This window comes from Acomys minous, assembly GCF_964271855.1.
Source record: "Acomys minous genome assembly, chromosome: 7".
Classification (NCBI taxonomy): domain Eukaryota; kingdom Metazoa; phylum Chordata; class Mammalia; order Rodentia; family Muridae; genus Acomys; species Acomys minous.
Window position 1 is genome coordinate 14915556 of NC_140488.1, and position 24462 is coordinate 14940017.

Genomic DNA, 24462 nt, shown 5'->3' on the forward strand with positions numbered 1-24462 from the left:
AATTGGATATCTGGGAACTATTATTTAGAATAAAGTTCAATCAGGTTTTAATTACTTTAGAAAGGCTTGGATGTATGAGAAGTTTAAAAAATAGACTCTTATCTTATAAATGAGAAAATGAAATCCCAGAGCAATGTAGTCTAATCCTATAAAGCAAAACCAAAACTGAAATCAAGATGTGCCTGTGTGCTCTCTACTAGTCCTGGCTGGGTTTTACTGAAAATAAAGTTTGTCTCTAGAGAGAAAATATAACAAAGTTTTTAAATTTCTATTTTTGTAAATTGCCCATCAGAGACATGGGCATACCAATATTCATTTAAATCTACATTCCCATTTGAGAAACAATGCACAAAATAGCCTAGTTTTCTCAGAGAATTTCAATGGAAGCTGTTCAAAAATATATTTCTTTTCAAAATGTATATATTGAATAGCATTTGATAGCACACAGCTTTCTTTAAAACTTTGATAATGAAAATGCTTTTAAATGATTAGAATGATCTCTTGATTCACATGCTAAAAATGAAATTGCAGGATGCCTTCCAGAACATCTGCAAATCAGCGAACACACAAATGGAATACTTAAAATGGCTCTTTCAATACTGGTAATTGTATCCACCGTATGTTAGCATTCTGTCTGCTATCTCTATTCATTCCAGCTGACCCTACATGACTGCCTACCACTTTTTGCCCCATCTGCAGGAAAACTAGGTAGACACGCTTTATTGGATAAGGGCAAGGGGTAATCCATAATGAGAAATATTCTCAGAGATTCAAGGTCACACTCAAAACTATGAGAGGAATTGTTCAATTACAAATAACTCTGGGAGAAATATGATAACTAACATGCACTGGGTAAATTGAAATGTGGTTGCGATTTTCAGTCATCAAGGGAGGTTTTATGAACTGCAACTTCTGCCACATATATATTATGGGAGCAGCGAGCTAGGCACAGGACACTGATACAAAGCAGCAAGAAACTCTCTGTATTTTCCATCCTAAGATGCAATTGCTATGTATTACTGAGAGCTGAGAAATGAGTATGTATTTAGTCATTAGTTCCAGGAATATGTATTATTTGTTCAGTGCCAGATAATATGCAAATAAGCTTGAGTATAGCCCCGAACAAACAGACAAATGTTTTTGCCCTCGTGTGCATTTGGCTTTTACTGTGTCTCAACTTAAATAACTAGATTATAATATTTAAGTTTACTAGATATAAGTATATTCATATAACTTCAAAATCACAACAGGCAAGCCAGTTGAAAATTCTATAAGATGACATTTAATTTTGGAAACTGTAATCTCAAAATCTATAATTTCAATCATGTATTGAGGGTCAGTGTCCATTATAATTATTCAGATATGTAACCACATTCATTTCATGCCTCAATTTTATTTCATTGTAGTTTGGAAAGATTTTATTTTGAAGTTTCATAACATTTTGATAATGAATCACTGTGAAGACTAACAAAATAATGTGTTGGGGTGCACTGTGTGAAGGTGTGTCTGTATATTCAAGTGTTAGTTCTGTATGGGCAGAACATTATGGCCCATCATGGGCCTCATATTTTGTAAACACCTTTCCTCCTCTGCCTAAGGCAATCTAGAATTTTATTCGCTTTAATAAAAATCCGACCACCAATGGCTTGGCAAAAGGGAAGAGTGGAACTTCTGGACCTAAAGAGTGTCTCTGGGAGAAGAATTCAGACATAGGGGATTCACCAGCAGGACATGAAAGTAGCCGGATGTGAACATGTGCAGAGAGATAAAAGAACAAGCCACATGACAGGGCATGGATAAGAATAGTAAGGATGAGCTGAGAGTCAGCCAAGATAAGGCCTAAGCTTCAATATATATTAATAAGTCTCCATGTCATGTTTTAACCTTAAGTGTATCCAAGAAAATCTTGTTATAATAATTTTACAGACCACATTGTACAATTACTATCCCCTATATATATATATATAACTCTTAATTGTTAAGTATTAGTACTGGCTATTAGGTTTCCCTCTAAACAAGTTTCAGAAAACCAGGCTAACATTTAGTACTAGTAAAAATTAAGAGAAGGATAAGAATGCCTATTTAAAGTGAGTTGGTTAAATAATAATTTATGTAAGTAATAATTTATGTACTTAATTAAGTACTATATTTTGAAGTTATGTGAAAGGGAAATATTTTAACAAAAATTTAATAAAATATTTTATTTTTTCTGTCAAAGCAGAATGTGACATACTCATAGAAAGTCAGAATGAAACTAAACTAATGAGACATGCATGGTATATACTCACTCTTAAGTGGATATTAGTCCAACAGAGATGTCTTCTTGAAAGACTCCACCTACCGGAGAATCAGGACAGGTGTTGGGACTCTGAGCTGAGAGTTGTAGGGAAGAGTGAGAGGTGTGTGTGTGAAAGGACCCGGAAGGGTCAGGACCTTCACAGGGAGACCATCAAAGTCAGTGGATCTGGACACAGGGGCCTCCACAAACTGATGCACGAACCAAGGACAATGCATGCAGAGACCCTATATCCCTTGCTCAGATGTAGCCAAAGGACAACTGATTCTCCACTTATGGAGGTGGGGAGGCTGAAGCTGCACCTCTGACAAGCACTCTGGTGCCCACTATTCAATCATTGCCCCTTGGCAGGACAGCCTTGCAGGCACACAGAGGAAGAGGATGCAGACTATCCTGATGAGAACTGATAGGTTGTTTTCAGAAGGTGGGGGAGGAATGGATAACAATGAGGATGTAATGTGACTAAGTTAAAATAAATAATATATATATATATTTAAAAACTAAAATACTGAAAAACACTAATATCCAACATTTGGAAAATATATTAATATATGTTAGTCTCTCTCTCTCTCTCTCTCTCTCTCTCTCTCTCTCTCTCTCTCTGTGTGTGTGTGTGTGTGTGTGTGTGTGTGTGTGTGTGTGTGTGTGTTAAATGAAATTGGGCCATTGGAGGTGACAATGCTCCTCACAAGAGCCATAAATTAATAAAACTCCTAGTGCTAGCCAGGCATGGAAAGCATGCCTTCAAGCTATTGGCCAGTGTCATCTAAGAGGTTCTCAACATAACATTGATTATTGTCAATGCACTTTGTTGCTTCCCAGAAGCTAAAGGCAAGACCCTGTTGCTGAAAACATCATACCCTTTTATCTGGGGACTTGGGATAATCAAGATGGAACTGATCTGGAAGCCTTATCTTGTAGAACTGCATCTCATATTGTCTGAAGGTACTTTGCAACTCACCAAGATGGAAAATAATCTTTAGTCCCACTCAACTTCATAGCCTAGAACTCAGAACTATGATCACCCTGGCTGGATATTGCCAATCGTGTAACAGTAGCACTATCATCAATAACCATAAGCTGTCTAATTGAACAGAAGGCTCACTCAACAAGAGGAATATCATACTTGGTACTGTAAACTTAGCTTACTGCATGGGGTTAGTGAGATCATGCATCTTAGATGAGAAGATACTTCTGCCACTTTCCTATGCCAGTATAATTAAAAACTGCATTCTAAATACATAACCTCATATCCACATGTAACTCAAGCTTTCGCAACACATCAAAGAAGCTTTTGGGGGTGAGGGAGAAAGAAGTTTATTTGGCTTTTGCTTCCATATCGCCATTCATCATCAAATGAATTTAGTACACAAATTCAAATATGGCAAGAACTTGGAGGCAGGAGCTGACATAGAGGCTATGGAAGGGTGCTACATACTGGATTGATATATATTGAAGTAATCTGAGAAAGCAATGGAGATCAATCCAATATGTAGCATCCTTCCATAGCCTCTACCTCCCCCATCACTCAGTAATTAAGAAAATGTCTTACAGGTGTGACTACAGGCCAATTTTATGAAGACATTTTCTTAATTGAGTATAAAATTTGTTTACCTAATTGTGATTCAACTTTGGTAAGTGGAATTTATCAAGAAAATTGTCCATTTCAGTTAGATTTCCAAATTTTGTGGCATATCTATTTTTGAGGTAAGACCTAATCATTCTTTGGATTTCCTGTGTCTGTTTTTATATCCCTCTTTTCATTTCTGATTTTGTTGATTTAGATAGTGTCTCTCAGCCATTTGGTTAGTTTGGCTAAGGGTTTGTCTATCTTGTTGATTTTCTCAAGGAACCCACTCTTGGTTTCATTGACTGTTTTAATTGTCAACTTTGTTTCTAATTTGTTGATGTCAGCACTGAGTTTGATTATTTCCGACCTTTCACTCCTCTTGTGTGTGTGTGCTTCTTTTTTTTTCTAGGTCCTTCTGGTGTGCCATTTAGTTGCTTGTATGAGATGTCTCTAATTTCTTTATGAAGGTATTTAGTGCTGTGCACTTTCCTCTTAGTATTACATTCATTGGTCCCATAAATTTGGGTATCTTGTGCCTTCAGTTTCGTTGAATTTTAAGAAGTCTTTAATTCCTTTATTTATTCCCTGACCTGGTTGTCCTTGAGTACAGAGTTGTTCAGTTTCCATGCATGTGTAAGTTTTTTTGTTATGTCATTGCTGTTGAGGTCCAGCTTTAGTCTATGATGGTCTGATAACATACAAGGGATTATTTCAGTCTTCTTGTATTAGTTGAGGTTTGCTTTGTGGAAGGCTATATCATCAATTTTGGAGAAGGTTCTATGAGGTACTGAGAAGAAGGTATATTCTTTTGTGTTTGGGTGAAAGGTTCTGGAGAAGTCTGGTAGCTAAATTTGATTCATGAAATCTGTTAGTTTCTCTTTTGTTGACCTTTCCTTTGGTGATTATGGGGTGTTAAAGTCTCTCTCTATTAATGTGTGGGGATTGATGTGTGATTTAAGCTTTATTAATGTTTCTTTTACAAATGTGGGTGCCCTTGCATTTGGGGCATAGATGTTTAGAATTGAGATGCCATCATAGTACATTTTTCCTTTGATGAGCATGAATTGTTCTTCCTCATCTCTCATCACTTTTGATTAATTTTGATTGAAAGTTTAAATATGAGATATTAGAATGGCTACTCCAGCTTATTTCTTGGATCCAATTTCTTTTTTAAAAAAAACTTTTTACAGCTCTTTACTCTCAGGTAATGTCTATTTTTGTGGCTAAGGTATGTTTCTTGTATGCAGTAGAATGATGGGTCCTGTTTATACATCCATTCTGTTAGTCTGTGTCTTTTTATTGGAGAGTTGAGTCCATTGATGTTGAGAGCTATTAATGACTAGTGACTCATAGTTTCTTTTATTTTGATGTTGATTGTGGTGGTGTGTTTGTGTGCTTGTTTTCTTTTGGATTTACTGTTGTGAAGTTTTTTATATTCTGTGGGGTTTTCTTAGCTAGCCTTCCTGAGAGGGAATGTTCCTTCAAATCTCTTCTTTGGAGCTGGGATTGTACATAAATATAGTTTAAATTTGCTTCCATTGTGGAATATCTTGTTTTCTCCACTTATGGTGTTTGAAATTTTTTCTGGGTATAATAGTCTGGATTGGCTTCTGTGGTCTCTTAGGGTTTGTAAGACCTCTGCCTAAGGCCATTCTGGTTTTTATGGTCTCTGCTGAGATGTCAGATATGATTCCAATAGGTTTGCCATTATATGTTGCTTGGCCTTTTTTCCTTGAAACTTTTAATATTTTTCTTTGTTCTGTATATTTTCTGTTTTGATTATTATCTGGAAGGAGGATTTCTTTTCTGGTCCAATTAATTCAGTGTTCTGTAGGCCTCTTGTATAGTTATAAGCATCTCTTTCTTTTGATAGGGTAAATTTTCTTCTTTTCTGGGCCTTGGAGGCAGGAATCTTTTTTTTTTAATTTATTCATATTACATCTCAATGGTTATCCCATCCCTTGTATCCTCCCATTCCTCCCTCCCTCCCATTTTCCCCTTACTCCCCTCCCCTATGACTGTTCCTGAGGGGGACCTCCTCCCCCTGTATATGCTCATAGGGTATCAAGTCTCTTCTTGGAAGCAGGAATCTTCTCTTTCTTCCATTCCTATTGTTTTTATTGTTAGCTTTTTCATGGCATCCTTGATTTCTTGGATGTTTTGTTTCAGGGATTTTTCTTTTTTAGATTTAACATTTTCTTTGATAGATTAATGTCTTCAATTGTATATTCTACATCTGAGATTCTTTCCTCTATCTCTTTTATTCTGCTGTCAATTTTACCTTTGTAGTTCATTTTCTTTCCTAGGTTCTCTCTCTCTCCAGGGTTTCCTCAGTTTGTCCTCTCTTTATTGTTTCCATTTCCATCTTTAGATCTTGCAGAGTTTTATTGATTTCTTTTGCCTGTTTTTATTTTCCTGTATTTCTTTAAGTGATTCATTCATTTCCTCTTTTAAAGCCTCAATCTTTTTTTTTTTAACTGTATCTTCATGTATTTATTCAAGGGTTTCTTCTCTAAAGGCTGTTATCATCTTCATTAGCATAGCTTTAATGCCATTTTCCTGTGTTTCAGTTTTGTTATGGTATCTGTGACTGCTTGCAGGTGGAAAACTGGGTCGTAGAGCTCCCAATATTGTTCCAGTTGATTTTGTTTTTACATTGGCCTTTAGTCATCTGTTTTTTTCTGGCATTAGCTGGTAGATTCTGGTATTTACTGGAGTTCTCAGTAGGGGGTAACAGGAAAAATGCTGGGCAGGAAACTGAATATTCCTGCAGGATCTTCTCAGACTAGTGGTTATGATCTCTGACTGGTAGGTGGTCCTCAGGGAAATGCCTGCAACTCCCCTCTGATGTATGCGTCCTCCAGAATAACTGGGTTCCTCAGGAGCCTTGGGGCTGTCCTCTCACCAGGGGAAGTCCTAGAGTCAGCTGCCACATTACTGACTTCCTTGCTCTGAAGTTAATGAGCTCCAGCTACCCAGACTCTGTGCTCAGACACTGTGCTTGCTGTATACAGCCATTTTAGGGAAACTGTGAGCTCAGAGGTCTGGTTGTTTTCCATGGGGAGTTGGGTTGTGCTTTGGAGCAGCAGCTGGGTCAGTTTCAGTAGAAGCTGAGCCTCAGTGAGCCAGCTTGAGGTTGGAGCCGTTCACATTGATGCCTAGACGATATCCATCCACAGAATGGTAGGAGAATGCTGGTGTCAGGACATTGAAACCAAGCTCCAATAGAACCTGGGGACTTTTCCTAGGATTAGCTGGGTGGCCTGAGGTTGGACTCACTGTTTCTCTCACTGTGGACTTCATGGCCATGGCCTGTTGGTTGTTGTGCAATCACTGCTATTCTGCTAATCAGATACTATATGTGGTCAACACTACCATCTCTGATCTGAAACTCGTTTGAAATTATTCTATAAAACCCCCATTTTATTATTTACTATCTGGGAACTTTTTCTCTGAAGTCAGTGATATAGATGGTAATCCAAATGTGCCATGTATTTCCCAAGGATATCCACCTATTTTTATTGGACTCATATCAGTTTTAAACTTGATGAACTGCAAATGTAAGGAGGTAATATCCAATGCTGAATACTGAAACCACCCAAGGAGCAAGATATAAAAACTAACATTGTATTTTTTGATACTATAAAAAGTACATAAGTGAAGACTATTTTTTATTATGCTCAATATTGATTTGTGACCTGTAACTCCAGGATACCATTTTAGAATGACCTTTCTTTACAGAAGAAATGAAAATAAAATATTTCATTTCCACCAGAAAATAACCACTATGGCTCTATAAGTATGTATTTGTGGGCAACTGAAAAATGTTCCCTACTGGTATTTCATAACACTCTGCATGAGGCCACTGGGACTTGGGATTTGGCCTGCAGAAATTTGTAATAGGGATTTTAAGCACTTGCAGGATAATGAGAAAATTTAAACATTCTCAATAATGTCACTCAATACAGTGCATCTTCATTTCTTTAATAAAAAAGGAAATTCCTGCTGATCAAGTCATTACATAGCTTAAGGCTCTTTGGGGGGATGTTATGGCAATGCCTAATTTATGTTCTTAGGGTTCATCTCAATATTAACCTTTTATGATTCCAGAGGGGGTAGAGTCTTAATAGAATGAGATGAAGTTATTAAAACATATAACTCTATAATATATATATTTTTCTACTGTTCCCTCTAGAGTGAACGTGTTTCTTTCAATCCAAAGAAGGCAGGAAATGATTTACCCATGTGATCTTCCAAGTTTGCATTTATCTTTAATGAGAACTTTGTTAGTATGTTTTTTGTAATTAACTATACTTTTCCTGAGAGAAAATTAAAAAAAAAAACAGAAAAGAGTCTGTATAGACAAATATGTTCTGTAGCATCACAAAACTTTTTTCCAATGTCATTTACTAAAGAACTTTTGTTGCAGCAGCCCAGTGATTTCTGAAGGTCAACTGAAAGTGAGTTTGTGGCATGGTCAGATAAGAGAAAACTGCCTAGAGCTGTGTTATTCACCTCATTAATCAGAAAAGGGAAGAACTTAGAAGAAAGCAGCCTGGAAATATGAGTTATTGGGCTAGAGAAGAATATATAATCCCGTTCAGTAGACTGTGAAAGTTTCCATATATCTGCTTCTCCTAAATCAGTAATAGTTGAGGATGAAGCTTTATGATCTTTTTAAGTAAAATGGTATTCTTTGTAATAATATATGCCAAACCTCGGTGAAGCAGGTGCCAAGGCCACAGAAAGTCAGGGCTCTAAATTGTTTTAGTACAGGCATTGTTCAGAATTTTGAAAGAACTATACAAGTTGTTCTGTACATTTCTTTGAAGTTGGATTATTCATGAAAGATGTAAAACTATTCTTTGTTCCACAGAACTCTTATACAACTGTAACTATTTAGATAGATATGGCTGGTAGGGGGGCAGTAAGTTAAGTAAAAAATATAGTTCCATCCAGGCACAGTAGCACATACCTGTAATCTCAGCACTCAGGTGGCAGAGGCAGGCAGATCTCTGTGAGTTTAAGGCCAGCCTGGTGTACAAAGTGAGTCCAGGACAGCCAAGACTGCACAAGGAAACCCTGTCTCAAAACACACACACACATACATATAAATATATATATATCATATATATATCAGACTGTTTTCATTTATCAAGTACAAAGAGATAAACAATTATAGAGGTATAAGTTGCAATCATTTACACATTATAGGAAATCAAAATTTGAAAATAATTTGTTTGAGAATGAAAAATATTAGGACATAGTCTGAATCCCATAGTAATAAAAATATTAATATTCTTTATTCCAGAAACCTAGCTGCTGTAGGGAATTTATGTTCTAATTTTTCTCAGTAGTGCAAGTACCCTGTTTGCTATGAAGAGCTTGGGACCCAAAAGAGCAGTACCTTCATATAGTTTTTTGTGGACCAGGTAACCTAAGGCATGCTGAGCTAGGCAGTAACAAGTATGACCTGGCTCAAGAAGGTGGAAGATAAGAACTAGCTCCAAAATGTTGTTCTCTGACCTCCACATGTGCTCTGTGGCATTCCTACAGCTGTGCACATTGTACACACACACACACACACACACACACACACACACACACACACATGCACACATGTACACATGCATATACACAACACAAAAATTGAAAATATTTCATAAGCATAAAAGTCCAAGCTGAGAAGAAGTGTGCCTTTTAGCTATTTTTACAAGCTAATAATTAAACTGTTGAAACATGTACCCAGGCTAAACTAGAGGCCTTCATATAGCCCAAGATGAGCTTAAACCCATAGTGGTCCTGATTCATCCACTTGATTGCCAGGATTACAGATATTTATAACTATGTCTACTTCTAATCCCACCTTTATAAATAACATACTGGATTCATTTTTCTAAAAGAATTAGGAGTGAAGACCTGGATATCTAGCAGCTCTAAATATACGCTTTAACAGTTTCTATACTCACCCCAAATACTCTAATCATGTCTTCTGTAGAAGTTTGTGACAGAAAATCTGAGTATTTGTGTTTCTGTATAGTAATTCACTTTAGCTCTTTTTGTATATATGTCGAATACAATATTTTATATCATAACTACATCTATATTGCTGTCAGTCATCATGCTTCTATAACTTCTATTGAAATTATACTGTCTATCAATATCGCCTAAACTGGTAAAAATTTTATCCACCTGTCAGCCTTGGTGCTGACTACATAGCTTGATAGATAATAGACACTCAAGATACATTTCTTCTCAACATTCCTTAGCTGCCTATTGTTTCTGTGCATGTATGTAGAAATGAGACCGCTCCTACCGTCCCACCTCATCTCATCATGTGCATTCTCTTTCCCTGTAGCCTAGTGAGGCAGCCCCACCGTGGAGAAATGATCAAATAGCAGGCAACAGAGTCCTTGTAAGAGATAGTCCCCGATCTCCTTATAAGGAGACCCATATGAAGCTTGAGCTGCCATCTGCTACATCTGTGTAGGGGGCCTTGGTCCAGTCAATGTGATATCTTTAGTTGGTGCTTAAGTCTCAGTAAGCCCAGCTAGACCCAGGTTAGTTGGCTCTGATGGTCTTTTTGTGAAGCTCCTGTCCACTCTAGTTCTTTTTCCATCCACACACTTTTCCACAAAGTCCCTGAGCTCCATCTAATATTTGTCTGTGAGTCTCAGCAAATATTTTGATCTTCTGCTAGGTGGAGCCTCTCAGAGGACAGCGACACTAGGCTTCTGCCTGCAAGCATAGAGGATATCATTAATAGTGTCAGGGGTTGGCACTCTTCTATGGAGTGGGTCTCAGGTTGGGCCAAGCATTGGTTGGACATTCCCTCAATTTCTGCTGTAGTAAGCATTCCCTTTTTCTGAGGAGTAGGGGAGGGGGCATGGAGAAAGATGGAGGGAAAGTGAGACTTGGAGTAGAGGAGAGAGGGGGCTATGATCAGGATGTAAAGAATAAATAATTTTTTAAATACCATAATGGAACCCATTACTGTGAATACTAACTTAAATAGATTTAAAGAAAATAAAAATGTATTTGCTAATGATTTATTCTAAAATAAAATCAAATAGAATAAAGATGACTTCTCTTGGTCATTTCCTTTGTCCACTTTGGTATGCCTATTGGTGTAGTCCTCCATTAACTCTAAAAATACATGAAAAAACATTTTACAGACTGAGTAGGTTCCATTTAGGAGTATATATGTATATACATACAAATCCATGCATGTAACAGCCATCAATGAAAAAAAAAAGGACTTGAATTTAAAGAGAGCTAAGAGGCATATATGTTTAGAGGTAGAGAGGCAAGGGGGAATGATGAAATTTCATTATACTCTCAAATTTTTAAAAAGAAATAACCCAAAAATCTCTAACAGTGAAATAACACATTCTGGGTGATCATTATCAGTTACTCATTAGTTCATTAGTTTTTCTTTAGTGGTTTATTGTTTCTTGGAAAATGAAAACATAATTTGAAGCTAGAAAAACATATGTTCTTTCTTTAAGATAAATCCTAGTTCTTTCAGTGTTTCACTACTTCCTTCCACTGTTTCCCTAGTTTGATGTAGAGTTTAAATGAGATAATGCAAATAAATGGAGCGAACACCAGCATATACTGTAAGCGACATTCTATATATATGCTGACACAATCAATCTGACAATATACTTTCTACTATGACCTCATGCACAAGGCCTTCAGACATTCAAGTCAGCCAGAATTCTATCATTCCTATGAGGACAGCCTCACAGGAACTCCTCCTAGCTGAAGAGCTACTAACAATTGATAGCTGCTGCGAAAGAGTCAGGTTTTTTTCTTTTTTCAAGGGTATGATTACTGGTAAGTTTACCATGTTCCAGCACATGGATTCAAATTATGCATGTATGCTTTACTGGTTAGGTTTTGGCAACCTGGCACAAACTAAAGTCATTTTATAGAAGAAGACCTTAGTTGGACAAATACCCCTATTGTATTGCCCTGAGGACAAGCCTGTAAGACAGTTTCTTAATTAGTGATTGCTGTAGGTGGTATTATCCATGGACTGGTAGTTCTGGGTTCTATAAGAAAACAGGCAAGGTAAGCCATAGAGAGCAAGCTAGTAAGCAGCACTTCTCCATGACCTATACACCAGCTCCAGCCTCCTGCCTTGTTTGAGTTTCTGTCCTGGCTTCTCTCAGTGATAAAGTGAAATCTGGAAGTTCTAAGCATAAATAAACCCTTTCCTCCCCAAGTTGTTTTTAGTCTTGGTATTTTATCATAGCAATAGACATATGGACAGCACTAATTGGACTTGATGCATTATTAAAAACAAAAGAACATAAATTTTAAAGTGGACCTGACATACTTAATTTATAGTTGTATGAAATTCTCAAAATATAATTTTTTCATTACTTGATGCATCTGTTCACTTTACATCCCAATTGCAAGCCTTCCCTCCTGTCTTCCCAGTCCTACCCTCACAACTCTCTCTTCCAATCCTCCTTCCCCTTCTTGTGATAGCTCTTTTTGTGATGTCTTTGATCTCTCTGGCTCTTTCAATCCTTTTTCCCCCCTCTTCCACAAGAGTACCCAAGCTCTAACTAATGTTTGTCTGTGGGTCTATGTTTCCATGAGCTCCTGGATGAAGGCTATCAGAAGACAGCTATTCTAGGTTCCTGTCTGCAAGCATAGCAGAGTATGATTATAGTGTCAGGGGTTATTTTTCTCCATGGGATGGGTCTCATGTTGGGACAGTCACTGTTTTGCCATTCCCTCAATCTCTGCTCCATCTTTATCCCTACACTTTTTGTTGGCAGGACAAATTTTGTGTCAAAGGTTTTATGTATGGGTTGGTGCCCTCCTCCTTCTGCTGGAAGACCTTCCTGGCTAGGAGGTGGCCACTGAAGGCTCCATATCCCTTGCTGCTAAGAGTCTCATCTAGGGGCACCAGCATAGAATTCTAGATGCCTCTCCTGTTCCAGGTCTCCAGCTGGATGCCCACAGCAGCACAGATTTCCATTCCTTCTCCTAACATCGCCCATACACACAACTGATCCCCTCAGAGTCAAGAGTAAGGAAAACAGGTAAAGAAATACCAAGTTGAAGTATGTTCAGTAAACTTCACTTCATTACGGGGCAACTGCTAACACATTGTTCAGGAGATATGAGATGTACTCCCACCCTCATAATTTTGAGTTCTATAATATTAGCCTGAGTTAGCTTCTAATCTCTCTAAATATTACATTCATTATTTTGAGGATCTGTATACAAAGACCACCCCACAGTGCTATTGGAAATCACTTCCATCTGAGGTAATATCCTGCTGTAATGGATAAATCCATGATTCTAAGTCATGGAGCTTGTTTTCTAACTAAATAACCGAAGGCAATTGGTCTATCATTTCAGTCCTTTGGTCCCTTTTCCCCCTATGATATAGATAATAGTAGAGCTTTCACTGGGTTTATGGGAGAATTAACTAAATTCATTGAATCATGTGTAATGCTTTGAATTAAATCTAATATATAATGCATGTGCACTCCTCTTGTAACTCATTTGCTAATAAAAAAGAAAACTTTTAAAATGTTGCTACATAGATTACCATCCTGAAAAGATTATTCTTGTTAAAAATTGAGCTAATTTTATATATTTGGTTCATTATTGAGTTTCTTTTTTTATAGCTCCTTGTAAAGGGTGTTCACATGCATAATTATAGTTGATTAGTACATTAAGAAACTTAGCTTTCTAATTTCTATATGTGATAAATTATAAAACACAAATGTCTTAATTCAAATGTTCCATTACAAAGATATAGTAGACTCTATCCCATATTCTTTTATGTCCATCTTTTTAAATAAGAAATGTTTATGAGCATGTGATACACACACCCTTGAAAAGGGATTAAAATTCTTTATGGATACCTATAACTTAGGTATAACAATGGAGTCTGTATCTAGAAAAGTTGAAAAAATCCTTGATTAACAAAATGGAGAAAAGAGCAATGACGCCAAATGAACATGTAAATCCATACTAGTAGGATCTATTCTTTCCTCCTTTCTTCTAGGTCTCATTGAGTCCTGCCTCTCTTGGGTATGCACTGATTGTTTTTTCATCTTCTATCTTCTAAATCAATGGTTCTCTTTTTTTAACATTTTTTATTTTTTACATATACATTTATATTATTATAAATGTATACAATAAACTATCTATAGCAAGAAGAACCATGAATTATATAAATGAACACTCTTAGTGTTTGGGCTATTTGTGTTTGACAGCCTTGAAGAAAACATCTTTGCTATTTTGGGTCATCTAAAATTCTGAATGGAAATCAATTTATATCACATTTTGTCGTTATCAGCTTAAAACATCTATCTAGGCCTAAAAACATCTTAACCCCTAAACAACTGAGCTTCATTGTAAAACTAAGCTACCTGGTCTTCAACCCCATCAGAGACTTGAGAAGGAATAAACTTGATTACCTGAGTATGCTGGGAGTGCAGGTTAGTAGCTTTCTAAATGAAAAGATGACAGAGATAGTATGCTACCTGAATAGTCAACCAAAACTCTCTATAATATTGGAGCATCTTCTTCAGCCTTCTGGTCCAATATATCTGACAGGCATATTTATGAGGCAAGAACTATTGAGGACTTGCTTACCCTGTCTTGGCCATTGATTCTGCCTGCATTGAAGCTTGCCCTTTTTTTAGGCAGAATTCTGTTTACGGTAGAAATGAGGACATTTTCCCAGTGGCTTATTTGCCACATTTGAAGCCATCTCCACAAGGAGGTTCTTTGATGCTCATCATCTTTGAGGTAGGCTGGGTGTTGCCAGGAGTTAACCTGTCTCATTGTCAGTGAATCTTTAAAATGAAAACATTTTAAATGCCATATTCTGCATGTCTCTGAGGTTTTTGAAGACCTTATCTAACTATCCTACCTTATCTTTCTATAGAATCATATCTATCTGCCTCACTTAAGATGTATATTCTTGTGATAAAAGTAGACTAGCAATTGACATGACCGTGATTTGAGCAGCCAACAATTAACTTGTATAACTTATTTATCCTAAACAGCCTGCAATAATACTTTCAAAGTATTGGAAGTAAACCATGTATTATAATTGAGTTATATGGGTACAATACCTCATATTAGAGAAGAATATATATACATATATATATATACATAATGTGTGAAGAATAAACTTATATTTGAATTCTATACCACTGTATCTAGAATTAAACTTGTTTTGCATTTGTATTCAAAATTCTATACCAGTGAATTAAAAATAACCTAGTGTGTAACAATTGAGGCATTGGGTTGAGGAGTACATTCACTAATCTACTTTTTGTCCTATCTTTCCTATGTATTTCTATATTCCCCCTTCTTTCCTTCAACTCCCAGATCCAAACCTAAGAATGTAAGATAAGGGAAAAGAGGGACATTGCTGAGTCTAAGCTTGTTTTCTTTCTAAATAAGACCAATAATAACTTGTAACCAACTCCCATTGATAATAACCATCCATAGCCCAAGAAAGCAACCAAAAACCTACCCAACCCCCTTAAAGAAAATGTGACGTCATTCTCTTAAGGTTTATTCTCGCTGACTAAGGATGAATACTACCTAGTAGGGGCCCAATAAAATTGGGGAAATGGTTAAACAAGCTAGGAAATTTATGGTTCTCAACCTTCGCAATGCTGCAACCCTTTAATACAGTTCCTTATGTTGTGGTGATGCCCAACCATGCAACTATTTCCTTGTTACTTCATAACTATAAATTTGCTGTTGTTATAAATCATAATGTAATTACCTGTGTTTTTTTTTTACCAGTCTTAGGCAACTCCTGTGAAAGAGTCATTCAACCTCCCCCACCAAAGGAGTTACAGCCCACAGGTTAAAAACATCTGTTCTAAGAGAATTCAAGTTTATAATAACTATTCTTTTTATATCTATAGCTCCACATCATTAACTAATCTCATTGACATATAAGTATGTTGTGTCCTGATCATGTTAAACTGCTTCCCTCTAAGTCCCACTAGCTACTGCCCTTATCTCTCAGGTGCAAATCAATACATAGGCAACTTCCCATGGTAGTTAGAATTCTGTCCCTAAGAGTCTTCTGAAACTACTGTTATAACTCATCAATAATATTTTCATATTTCTCAGTTTTCTAATGTATGGTCACTTTTTAGTTTGCCCCATGAAATCTTAGTCACTGCAGTAAATTCAATTATCACTCACTAGTGAAGTAACTACTCAACAGAGGTCACCTAGAAAATATTAGAATTTTCAGAAATATGTAAAGAGAAGACAATAATTACTTGAAAACAAATACGGCAAATGACAAATGTTGACTACTGACTAGAGGAACTGAAAACTTAAGTCCAACTAAACTATATCAGAGGGAAAGTTTCTGTGTCAGGATGTGGGTTGGAAATATAGTAGGAACACAGGTGTCTAATGGGTGCCAGAGACCCACTGGGAGGTCAGAATATTATGCATAGGCAAGAATTCTGGACAGAAGGACAGGAGAGCAGAAGGCTCAGGGAAAGATCAATAAGCTCCAGGAGGCCAAGAGCAGGAGATTAGACTGGAGAGGATGTCAAGAGGATTGGAGGCCAAGCATAGGGGCCAGTACTCTGGAGGAGGCTAAAAGGCTAAGGAAGGACAGAAGGATGATAAAGTTGGGGCGCTAAAAGAGATGAGAAAAAGGATAGCACATGGAATAAAACTGGGGAACATGGAGTATGAGAGAAGGAGCCATAGTTGGATAACAAGAAATGAGGAATGAAAGGGATCTTGGGCAGGTGAAAGGGCTGAGAGGAAGGAAGAAACATTTCTGAGGAAAGTAAGACATTAGGTTCCAGAAGCAGTCCTAGGATGTTTACAAATCTGAGTACCAGCATGAGAGAATAAAAGAGAGGCTTAGCCAATGGAAGAGAGAAAGCCAGAGAGGAGGTAGGGTAACTAATAACAGAATGGATAGCTGGGAAAAGATCAAAGACTGGGTTGTAGTTTTAGGAACCTGGAGTGGGAGGCAGATACCTCAGGACTGATGGGTAAGGACTCAGGTGAGGTAGAAATCTAGGTATCAGGACTAGGCAATGAGGCTGGAAAGGAGAGCACAAGTCTGGGGAGGATGCTAAGTCTTTGCTGAGGAGGACAGAAAGCTCAGGATTAGCCTGGGGGGCCAGAGGATGTCAGAATGCTGGGGTGTGTATGTGTAGAGTAGGAAGATGACATGATGGCCACGATGAGGTCCCTGGAGTGATGCGCAAGAAGCTTAGGAGTCTTTATGAAAGCACAGGATGTTAATGGAAAGTAAAAGCCTGTGTGCGAAGTCAGTGACTGTTCAAGGGCACATGGTGCTGACAGGGCAGGATACTCACCTGGAAGAAAAATAACTGGGGAGTAAGGCAGGGGTCAGGGAGTCACTAGAAGGCTGGGAGATAAAGGGAATGGAAGAGAGTATGGAAACAGAAGGCTAAAAAAGTGCAAAGCAGCCTAAGTGTATATCACCATTTATACAATTCTCTTAGCTTGCAACTTTTATGGTTAACTGCCTAGCAGTTAAAAATCTCAGTAACATTTCCAGTTCGACCTGAGAACATTAATTTTTCTTTTTTCTTGTATCTGGTTTCTCTAATATGCTCCTCAGTCAGTGGACTTCTGCAATACCACTAGATTGTCCTAGGCAGAACCCAGGGTTCTTTCCTGTTCCTGACATGAAATCATTCTCTATATTCCCCCCCTCTATCTCTCTCTCTCTCCCCACCCCTGTCTCCCTCTCTCTCCCTCTCTTTCTCTTTCCCTCTCTCTCTTTCTTCCCTCCCTCCTTCATTCCTTCTGTCTTTCTTCCTGTCTATCTTTCTTTTATTTAAACCTTTTTCAATAATCCTGACTTTAACAGTTTTAATGAGACATATTAATACATTATATATAATAATACACAATAATGAACACATCATAAAAGGCACCAAATTATAAGTTTACAATTGGGTGTAAGCATATAAACAAATTTAACTTAAACACTTGTGCAGCCATCATAATACTCTAGATGTAGAATGTTTTCATAATATCAAAATTATTATGTTGATAGTTTGGAGTTAATACATGATATTCCTTCCCCAAATCTCAGGTGAATTCTCTCCTAATTCCATGTTTACTCTTATGAAAACCTAGGGTATTATTGAGAACTTCCTTTTTTGTATATATTTTTAAAGTGATAAAAATTCTTAATAAAACCTTAGCTTTAAGGTAACCATTTTATTTTTCTTTGATTTTGAATATACTAACAATATGTTTTCTTTGGTCTGCAAAGTAATACTTGACCATAACCATTATTCCATAGACTTTTTGATTTGTGAGCTTTTAAGTTCTCTTTTTTTTTTAAGTTTGGAACAAATTTTGTTGTGGCTGAAGAATATATTTTGAATAATTTCTATTCTTTTAGTAAGATTTGTTATGGGGGCTAGCATAGGAGGGTATATGTGATTCTCTACTCTCAAATCCATTAAGTGTGTTTTCTTGTTGTTAGATTATAAGCTGAGTCATTTGCTATTACTATAAAAGCCTCTGGTGATGTGACTCCAACTGGCAGCTATCACCTTTCCTATCCCTTTCTTAATTCCATGCTTAGTTCCTAGCAGGTATTACTCATTCTTGCACATTTTTTCTGGATTAACATTTTTGTTAATGTTACTTGCCTAACCTCTTCCTTCCTTCATCTCAAACATCAATGCATATTCTTATCCCTCTTAAGTTAAAGCACTGCCTATGAGTAAGGCACTCTATCCTTCATGCAACATTTCCATCTATTCCAACCATAAGTTTTAAAGCACATTCAAGAAGGAAATCGATTTTGCTTGCTATTGCCATGGACTTAGCACATGGAACAGTAGCTGGATGACTAATGAATTACTATATAAACAAAGAGACAATTGGAAAACTTTGGCCCCTTAATAGAGAAAGTAACATAACAATTACAGTTCTAACTGAGTAAGTCATATAAATATGGGGGATATTAAAAGTTATAAAAATATAGGTATTCAGAAAAGATAATGAGCAGAGAACTGATATGCTTGCCATCAATTCATCTGATGGAAGGAGAGAGCAAGTTGTCCTCGGGTAATGTGTACCTTAGCAAAATCAACATTTCTCTGTCTCTCTCTCTCTGTCTCTCTCTGTCTGTCTGTCTCTCTCTCTCTCTCTCTCTCTCTCTCTCTCTCTCTCTCTCTCTCTCTCACCACTAAAAGAACACTCGGAAAACTGCCCAGGCTACCAAGGTACGCATACCCCAAAAGCCACCAAGTATCTGAAAGATGTCACTTTAAAAAGGCAATGTGTGCCATTCCAGTGGTTTAACTGTGGAGTCAGGAAGTGTGCCCAGGGCAAGTGGTGGGGTTGGACTAAGCATTGTTGGCCAAAAGAGAACATTGAATTTTTGCTGCACATGCTTAAAAATGCAGAGAGTAATGCTGAACTTAAGTGTTTAGATGCAGATTCTATAGTCATTGAATATATCCAGGTGAACAAGGAACCTAAGATGTGCTAAGGAACTTACAGAACCCATGGCCAGATAAATCCATGAGTGAGCTCCCCTTGCCACAACGAGATGATCCTTACTGAAAACGAACAGATTGTTCCAAAGCCAGAGGAGGAGGTGGCACAGACGAAAAAGATATCCCAGAAGAAACTGAAGAAACAAAAACTGATGACAAAGGAATAAATTCAACAAAGAATACATGCAGAGAAAAGTAAAAATCATTAATTAAAATTAATGAAAATATTATAATAAACATACACTGATATTTAATCAAAACAAAATTTATCACGTTTAAAACATAATTATGAATAAATGAATGCAATAATTGGATATTCTAATTTAGAACATCACACCATGTCATGTTAAAGTATGCATGAATTAATTATGTTAATATGTAGACCATGTAATTAAGCAAACGATGTTTTAATCAACTGATACAAATAAATGTTAGAATTATATGCATCATAACAGAACGTATACTCCCATTCTTCCTTTATGAACACATAAAACTTAAAAAAAACCAGATATTCCAGTTTACAAGTAATGGTGGAAACCTTTCTCAAAACCTCTGGAAACTATATTATATGTTTGCAATTTGATGAAGTCCTTGGACCTTTCCTTACCATCAACCACATATAGATATTTTAGTACCATCTAGAAGTTAACAGAGAAGCTATTATTCTTCTGCCATATGTTAAGCACCATATTAACCAAATATGTATTAGGCTTCAGAACACATTGACTAGTAACTGTACTCTAGCACACCCCTATAAAATCCAGAAGAGACACTTTTGCATGCAGCTTCTCCCATGAAAGGAAAACTGTTGTTTCATTCACTCATCAAGATTTCTGGGAAAATATCCTAGAAGTTTTAATTTAGGGAATGAGCTCATTTAAACACATAAAACTACAAACCATATTACAATGTACATATACTATGATAATGTTCTGCTCTATTTAAAAGGCCATTCCAAAAAGATCATATATATTATTGTGGAGTAACCAGATGGAGTGATCAATAGAAACAGAAAGCAGATTCGTAACTGGGGCCTAGGTAAACAGTTCAATAGATAGTGTTTGTTGCCCAAGCATAGAGGACTGAATTCAGATCCTTAGCACTCATATAAGAAGCCAAAGCCAAGCACAGCAGTACACAGTATTAAGCCAGCACTCAGAGATAGAAGAATTGATGAGACTTGCTGGCTGTGGCCAGTGACACTACCTGAATTAAAGGGCAACTGCTTTGGTGAAACTTTGTTTCAAAAATTTAGGTGGAGAGCAGTAGACAAAGACAAGAGTTCTCAACTTCTAGTCTCCACATTTATATGCACAACCACATGCACACACACACACACACACACACACACACACACACACACACACACACACACATTCATATACTCCACCAAAAAGGTTTAAAAAACAATAGTTCAAGGTTTAGGAGATAAATATTAGGAATTTGCTAGTAATTGTTTTAATAAAAATATTTTAAAATTAACTGCAAGTCTATTAAAATCTATGAAAATTTGCATATAACAAACAATTGTACAAGGGAATTTTTTCTTTAGTAATGCTGAAAAATATGGTAAAAGTATATATATATATATATATATATATATGTGTGTGTGTGTGTGTGTGTGTGTGTGTGTGTGTATGAATATATATGTGATATATATATATGTACAAAAGTGGTGTGCCAGGAAATACAATAAAATATAATGAAGTGATTCAGACAGACACAAAGAAAATATTTATAATGCATTTAACTAACAAGGGCAATTTGAAGGAAGGGAGGACAAAGAATATTTAAAGATAAAACTAGAAGACCCAAATGTGGAGCTGTCCTATCAAATAATGCTCACTTACATTCAAGATCAAGAAAATGGAAATTAATACAATAAATAAGACTGACACATTAACAATGCCTGACAATGCCAAGTGTTGGAAGGACATGGAAATTTAATTTTTAGTGTAATACTAGCAAGGTTATACCACAATAATCAAAAGAAGGAGATTTACTCTGTGAAAAACTAAGAAGTTTAGAAATATATAATACCCTATTATAATCTAATAATTTAACTTCTATGAAATTTCTCATATATGTTTACAAGGTATAAAGCAACATACCATTATCATAACAGTGTAAAATTCAAATAAAATAAGCTTCCATAATTGAAGAATGGTTAAGTGGGTCATGGTATGCTCAATGAGACAATAAACAGAAATAAAGCAGTTATAGAAACATATATCACATTAATACTGCTAAGTATATGACACTGCACAGAATTACAAGTTGTGGAGAGCATAAAAAGCTTAACGGTAATCATGCAGAAATATAAAATATGCAAATTATACTATGTTATTTATGGATTCATTAGTCAGGATGGTCTATGTTGTTCTGTGGTAAAATCAAGGACAACAAAACAATCTCAGAAGCTATGAGCAGCAAAATATTCATTTGTTCCTTGTGCTGCATATCAGCTGTGAGTTCACAGAGGGCTACTTATCCAAACATTTTTACTGAGGGGCTTGGGAAGGTAGAATAGCAACTATCTGTAAAGCTGTAGTTTGCCATGAGTGATGGAAATAGAGCTTTTGACAATACCAGATAACTAGCTACAAAAAATTGTCCTGGAAATTGTACGTCACTCCCAATATTAATTTAATGACTAAACATAATCATATGTTTCCATTCAACCACAACAAAGCCAGTAATTATCATGCTGTACACACAGTATCATCATATACACAGAAATCTAAGACCTTACAAAATGTGACTAGAATTAACTAGTAATGGGAATGTGGAGACATCTAGTTCAGAATATTACCTAGCAGCACAGAAAAATAAAAAATTCTAAGTAACTGATGAAAAATGTGAGGTTTCCACACTATGCTTACTTTTTAAGTATATGGGAAACCAAATGAAGCATAGTAAGATATCAATCAGTACATTTCAAAGCACTATGGTATGTAGCTATTTGTTTTATTGTACTATGTAATTATATTATCGTAGGGCTGCTTAGAAACTTTAATATATAAGAAGAAAACTTAAAATTAAATTAATAATAGAAGAAATGAGAAAAAATTATGAATGAAAAAGAGAAACTAGTCAGACTCAGTGAAACACACCTGGAATCCCAGCACCCACGGAGTCAGAGGCAGGTAGATATCTGAGTTCAAGGCCAGCCTGGTCTACAGAGCAAGTCCAGAACAGGTAAGGCCACACAGAGAAACTCTGTGTCAAAAACAAAAAACAGAACAAAAAATGGCAAATAATTCTTAGAAAAGATATCACTGAAAAGAAATACACTCATTGTATAGTTTTTTTAATGCTTGGAGGTAAAAGATAAGACAAGTTTCTATTACTGAAGACACCGTGTACTTTAGACATAGTTTTAAGAGGTCCCTTAAGCTAGAACTGATGTGAGTGCCTCCTCCCTGAGGACTGGCCTTCAAGGCACTCTCCAAGCATCCAAAGTAAGGATGCGACCCACAGTCCTACCTGAGTATGACACCTGTGAACCACCACAAGGACCAGCATGGCATAATAACCCTAAAGGTTCAGGAGTGGCTCGTATACCTTGGCAGTAACCAACAACTCTCTAGTTAGATGTAAGACCCACTCAGCAAGAGGGAAATCACTCCTGGCACTTGAATCTTAGACCACTATGATTGCAAATGCAATCATAGATTGTGGGCAAAAACCTACAACCACCACTTTACTAAACCAGCATAATTCCTAAAAGGCACTCTAAATATTAGCCCTTATACCAACAGATAAGTGTAGTTCACAACCCTCATCAAGGAAACTTAGTTTTTTTAAAAAACAGAGACTAGTAGAAGAGTACAACCAATCAAATGCACATTTGTGGACCTCAATCCTAATGGATACCTCTACAAAATAAGTCCCACAGCTACAGCTCAGGAAACATTGCAGAAGAGAGAATTGAAAGACAGTAAAAAGCCAAAGGGTCAGAAAACTTGCTGTGAGATTGTGCCTGCCAGCGATATCAGAAGCTATACCTTTAAAGTATCATCTGGATAACAACCTAAGCACAAATCAAGCAAAGAAAAACAACAGTAAATATGCCAAGGCCGGCAGAGAAAAGCCCAAGAGACCTCAACCATACACACACACACACACACACACACACACACACACACACACACACACACACACACAAACTACAGGACCTTATCCAGCGGTCATTGAGCAGGGAGTTGTTCACTTTCATGAGTTTGTAGGCGTTCTGTTGTTTCTGTTGTTGTTGAGCTCCAGTTTTCATCCATGGTGGTCTGATAAGAAGAAAGGGGTTATTTCTATCTTTTTTGTATTTGTTGAAGTTTGCTTTGTGACCAGGTATATGGCTGATTTTGGAGAAGGTTCCATGAAGTGCTGAAAAGAGGGTATATTCTTTTGTGTTTGGTGAAATGTTCTGTAGGTATCAGTTAGGTCCATTTGATTAATGATGTCTGTTAGTTTCATTATTTTTCCATTTAGTTTTCTGCCTCGAGTTATCTACTGGCCAGATACTGGGGTGTATTTTTCCTTTGATGTGAATAAAGTGTCCTTCCCCATCTCTTTTGAATAGCTTTGGTTGAAAGTCTATTTTATTAGATACTAGAATGGCTGTTCCAGCTTGTTTCTTGGGTCAGTTTGCTTAGAATACCTTTTTCCAGCCCTTTATTCTAAGGTAACATTTATCTTTATTGCTAAGGTGTGGTTCTTGTATGCAGCAGAATGATAAGTCCTGTTTTCACATCCGTTCAGTTAGCCTGTGTCTTTTTATTGGGGAGTTGAGGCCACTGATGCTGAGAGATATTAATGACGAGTGGTTGTTGGTTCCTGCTTTTTTATGTTAGTGGTGGTAAAGTGTGTGTGTGTGTGTGTGTGTGTGTGTGTGTGTGTGTGTGTGTGTGTGTGTGCGCGCGCGCACATACACACACGAGCGTGCACGTGTTTCCTTTCTTTTCATTTTGTAGATGTGTGGTTATTTATGTCCATTTGTTATCCAATACAAGATTGTCAGACTTGGAAATGTGCATATGAGTAATATTATACATACTGACCATTTTAGA

The 24462-nt window shown here is 36.7% G+C and overlaps 1 pseudogene across 1 annotated transcript in view; it reads left to right on the forward strand.

Moving 5' to 3' along the window:
• LOC311602079 (large ribosomal subunit protein uL22-like) overlaps positions 1-19576 on the forward strand; it is a 35812-nt pseudogene extending 16236 nt beyond the window's left edge. Inside the window, exon 3 of the transcript in view lies at positions 19094-19576. The product of the transcript in view is annotated as a large ribosomal subunit protein uL22-like (transcript). The remainder of the gene's footprint in view (positions 1-19093) is intronic.
• The last annotated feature ends 4886 nt before the right edge of the window (positions 19577-24462 follow it).